Genomic DNA, 5574 nt, shown 5'->3' on the forward strand with positions numbered 1-5574 from the left:
AGTGACTAATTTTAAAAACCAGTATTATTCCTGAAAACAATGTCCCCCATGTCATTGGTGATACCTGTTTTCTGAATTGAACAATCTTCTTGTGATAAATTTAAGTTTACATCAGGTGGGACTTTAAAACACACAATTAAAGCTCTTAATAAATTCAAAATTGATCTCTAAATTTAACCACTAGAAAGAAAAAGAAAAAGAGACTGAGGTTGCTTCTGATTTCTAGCCTTTAAGAATGATACTAAATACAGACAGAAACTGGAGAATTTCAGAAGGGAGACTATAGGGAGATTAACACATTTAATGTTGAGAATGTTTTTTGGCAGATCATGAGAACATATTCAAGAAAAAGTATTCTCAGGCTACCAGAAATGGGAATGCATAGAGCCCAGCAAATATTTGTTAAATGTCTCCTACACTATACGTTACTACCAATAGATTTATTTAATGGAAGTATAGTATAATAGTATTCATCAAATCAGTCTATACTCTTGTTAGGTTCCAGGTTCTTACTCTAAATGGATATTTACATAATAATGTGTAAAACAATGTTCTACCTAAGACAATTTTCCTATGACCTGGTTTTATTTGTAAGGTAAATGTCACATATTACTTCAACACACTTTCCTACGTTTTCAATCCTCTGCTTTTCTTTCAAAGATTATTTACCAAACCTCTATTACACAGAAAGTTCCCATGTACTAGAACAACAGAATATTTTTACTAATCTTGGAAGCTCCAAAACATGGCAGATAGAACCAGAGTTGTCTGTTTTACATATATCTTTTTAAAATTTCTGAATATAGATTACAAAACCAAATAGAAAAATATAAGAGAATATAGATTAAAAACCAGATAGAAAAATTAAAGAATTCTAAGGTACAAAATAAATTATTTTGCTTTAAAAAGTAAATTTATATTATTGATAAAAATGAATTCTGACAAAATAAGTCCTAATATTGTCTTTGAGTAGAAATTTTGAGTTTAACTATATTTGCTTCTTGGAACATAAACATTTTTGTTTTATAGATGAGGCCATAAACATATACAGGAATATTATTATTTGCTTTGAATCTTGTTAGTGAATAGACAAAAAATGATTTAAAAGCAGACGTAAGAGTTTTTATTTAATTTCCAAGTCCCCCAAAATATTTTATTCATGGTGTATAACAATCAGAATCAAGCAAAATTTAAGATTTGTGAAATTTAAATATATATGCAAAATTAATTTACTCATTTAAAATTCCATGAAAAAGATTCAGAAATGTTATAACATGTTATAAGGAGATAATCCATAAATATATAGCTTATAACAAAAATGAAACACAGTGCACATCTTTTAATAGTCATAAATTTAGAGTAAGATTATTCCTTGTCTGTGAATAGCTGTTAAATTTCCTTATATATCTATACTTTTTTACATATACAAAAATTACTTTTTTTAAAGTTCTTATTACGTATTTTTACAGTGGTTTATTCATATTCTAGAACATGATATAGATGTAAAGTAATCAAGTAGCCCAAATAACTATAAACATGTTAATAAAGGAAATTTTGCATCTAAATTTTGTTCTGTTGGCTCTCATACTAGTAGCTTTTCCTAGTTAATTCTTAATAGAAAACCACTAGGGGGTGACCAAGCATCATTTGTCTCTTTTCTTTTGCTCTAGCTGTTAATATTACATAGATTAAAATTGTATACAAGTTTTGTTTTGTTTTATATACAAGGGATCAAATTCATGACCTTGCAACTGAGCTAAATTCCCAGTGAAAAATTGTATACAAGTTTAACATAAAATAATTCATTAGTATTCTTGAAGAATTTCCACTGCTAAGAATATTTTAATAAAATTGAATTCAATTTAAATTTATCATCAATGTATTTTTAAATCTCCCATTTTGTTCAATTTAAAACATTTAATTAAATATCTGCAATCCTTTAAAAATCTGCATAAAAGTCAAACACTATGAATTATATTAGTATATTAGTCAGAGTTCTCCGGAGACACAAAACAAAAAGGATGTATATGTTGGAAGAGCCTTATTGTAAGGAATTGGCTCATGCAAGTATGGAAGCTGAAAATTGCACAACCTGTCTTCTGCAAGCTGGAGGCTCAGGAGTACAGGTGGCATATTTCAATTCAAGTCCAAAGGCCTAGGAAGCAAGAGACAAAATACAGAGGGAGAATATAGATGTCTCAACTCAAGCAGTCAGGTAGCACATGTTAATTTGTGAATTCCTCCTTCTTTCACCTTTTATTTTCTATGTAGCCCATCAATGGATTGGATGATGCACACTCACATTGGGGAGGGAAGTCTATCTAAGGGCATCCACTTACTTAAATGATCATCTTGTTTGGAAATAGCTTCAAAGAAACACCAAAAATAACGTTTACCCTCGTATCACTTCGCATAAAAAAGTTGACATAGGGTAAAGTGCCACAGAAGTGATGTCTTATTCTCTCAGGGATTAAGTACTCTAGAAATTAACTTTCAGTTTTTAAAACACAACACGTAGTTGTAAAAACAATGAGTCTTAGACTTTCTTAGTATTTGAAAATTGTGTGATAATGTAAAACTTACTGGCATACAGTTAAATTTTTGTGCTCTTCTATATTTCCTAAAATCTAACCTCAGAAATCTTTATTAACATATAGATAATCACAGTATAATTTTACAATCCATTTCTAAAATATAAAGGAAAAATTTTAACCCTTAGAGATCTGGTTTAGTACAAAAAGTATCTGATTTATTGGCCAGGGATGTAGCTCAGAAGCACAGCACTTGCCTAGCAAATGCAAGGTTGTAAGTTTGATTCCCAGTCCAAAAAAAAAAAAAAAAGGTTTATTAAGAAATTTTCAAAAATATAAATTATCAACTGACATTTCCAAAACAAGGAGTAACTATATAAAAAACTGTATTTTATTTACAAAAATGGAATGAGTGTTTTTAATATTTTGTTAGATTTAATCACTGACACTAGAAAGCAACGTAATTAGGACTCAAGTGTCAGTTCTCCCAACCTTCGGACTATGAAGTAAGCTAATATATACATAGCCAAGTCAATTCCTTCTTATTTTTGAGACACAGTACTTCTGTAGTCTGAGTACTCCGTTTTGAATCTGAGCTTTTTCTCTTACTAGTTATAATAAAATTTTTATTATAGTCTTTGAAATCTAACCTTTAAGACACAGTTATCCCCCAATTTGGAAAAATTGATACAAAGTTCTTATCACTAATGATCATTCAATGGATTAGCTAAGATAGTATGTATGATGAATAATAGAGCACTTTTGATAGAGAACTATTCAATAAATGTACAACTATTATTTAGGAAGAGTTTGGCATGTTGATGAGTAGATAGGACAAAATGATCATATTTACAGTATTTTTAGCTTTCAAATTAGCCCTTAGAGGTTATACAAATCATCACATTTCAAGAATTGTGATTAACTATAAATATTTATAGAATCATTAATAATAATCATACTGAATGTAAATCATTTAGGCCTTGCGACTATGCTGAAATCAATGAGAGATTAAAAGAAAATATAAAGGCCTGGCCTCCATCCTCAAAGGTGAGATCAGAGTGAATCTAAATAATTGTATACATAGAAAAGGAAGGAAAGGAAAAGAGAGGAAAAAAAATGGAGGTATGGCAGAAGCAGAACTATGTTTCCTCAAGCAATTCAATGAGGCCTTTAGATTATACTCTTATGTACTATATAATTGCACTACCTATTACAGGACTTTACTATAGTTTAATGTGTTTAAACTAAACTTTCACTAATCTGTTATACATGCAGAAACTTACGAAATGGCATTTAGGGTTAAGTTATCACATGGGGATCTTTACTACATAAAGACACCAAGCCTAAGGGTAAAGTTGATGATTCAGTGGGATGATGTCTCTAGAGTTAGATATGACCAATAAGTTATGAAACCTGTAATCTGGCAAAAACTAAACTTCCCATAGATGAATGTTCAGTTTAAATGAACTCCCAAAAGACAAATCGATCTCACATTGGTCAATTCTGTTCCAGAATTGTGTAAAAGTTGTGATGCTATGGCAGTTTTCAGCCAGACTTTACGGAACTACGAGGAAAAATGATCGTTATTCACTAGGAGCTCAAAAGTAATGTTGTAAGTTCCTTCTATTATTACTGAGGGAGAACTATAAAGTGGGAATATTCTTTATTGTAATTATATAATAGAGGAATTGCAAATTAACCAAATCATTTATAAAATGGCCATTTGTTTAGCACTTTGCTAGTACTTATCATGAATAATGTACTTAAGCTATATTGTTAGCTGGAATAACTGGAAATAGGAGATTCATATAGCTTTGTGCTGAAGAATGATACTGTTGAACATTGTAAATCAAGATTAATCAAGAGGCAGTTATAAGAGTTGGGTCATTTCAATGTCCTTTTAATGTTCATTTTGTTCAGTTCCTATCAGATATAGTCATAAATTACACTTACAATTTTTTCACTCTGCTATAAATCTGCAAGGCTGAGGACTCTTAAATGTCATAAATTTTAATGTTGAAGTCTAGCATTAATGATACTCTGTAGCTCGAGCTTAAATTTCTCAAATATGTAAGCATTTAGTAAAAACTTTGTAATTAAGTTTTGATCTTCAATTTAACTATCCTCTGAACTTTTCATTGTCATGCTTACTTTTCTGCCTTTGTTTAATATGATGGTAAACACTATGAACCTGGTTGGCTTGAGAAATATCTAGGAGACTCCTATAGGACACTTCTGGGTGGGTTATGACCTTTGGGACTATATCTGGTCCTCTCCCCATTCTTCTCTGGCTCATTGGCTTCTCTGTTTTCTAGGTGCCACGAGGTGGGCAGATTTCCTCCATCATGTCCTTCTGCCAAGATGATTTTTCCATGGAAAAATGTGGCCATGGTCTGAAATCATAAGCCAAAATAACCCCTTTCTCATTCAAATTGTGTATATTTGGGATCATATGAAAATGGTTGTATCATATAAGGTAGAAACACAAATTTGTTATTGTCTTTATTTGGAGATTAAATGTGGTTTAAGGAGATATTATTAGGTATCAGGTTGGCAAGGGGTGGACTTGGGGTGGTTAATCTTAACTTGTTCGACATAAGAAATGCCTAGGAAATGCTCACTTCAGCAGCACATATACTATAATCATAGTGATATAGAAAAGATCAGCATAACCCTTGTGAAAAGATGATACCCAAATTGTCGTAGTGTTCCATATTTCTTGGTGAAAAAAATAAACTGGGAAGGATCTGACAGGAAAAATGGATACTACAGAGAAGCTGGAAAAAATGAGCATGACACAGAAAAAGAGTAAAGCAATGTGGAAAACTAACCCTTACTCCTGGAGAAGAAGACTCGTCTCCGTTAATATGAAGAAAATCCAGAGAGGGTTGGCAGCTCTAGGAAGAAACAATAGACTGGGCAAGAAGTCATAGCCCCAAGAAAAGGACAAAGTTACTGTAACTTGCAAAAGCAGCATGTGTTTTGCTCTGCAAGTAACTAATGGATTTTGGGAAGGGGTTAATTGTTGAAGACTGAGATTCTG

General features: G+C 31.4%; 1 non-coding gene across 1 annotated transcript; it reads left to right on the forward strand.

Annotated features, from left to right (window-relative positions):
• Positions 1-5144: 5144 nt before the first annotated feature.
• Positions 5145-5251, forward strand: LOC111754632 (U6 spliceosomal RNA). Its single transcript, XR_002789314.1, has one exon. It is a non-coding gene; the product is annotated as a U6 spliceosomal RNA (small nuclear RNA).
• The last annotated feature ends 323 nt before the right edge of the window (positions 5252-5574 follow it).

This window comes from Cavia porcellus, unplaced genomic scaffold (genome assembly GCF_034190915.1).
Source record: "Cavia porcellus strain 051 isolate PalLab524CR breed Dunkin Hartley unplaced genomic scaffold, mCavPor4.1 scaffold_10, whole genome shotgun sequence".
In the NCBI taxonomy this organism is placed as follows: Eukaryota; Metazoa; Chordata; class Mammalia; order Rodentia; family Caviidae; genus Cavia; species Cavia porcellus.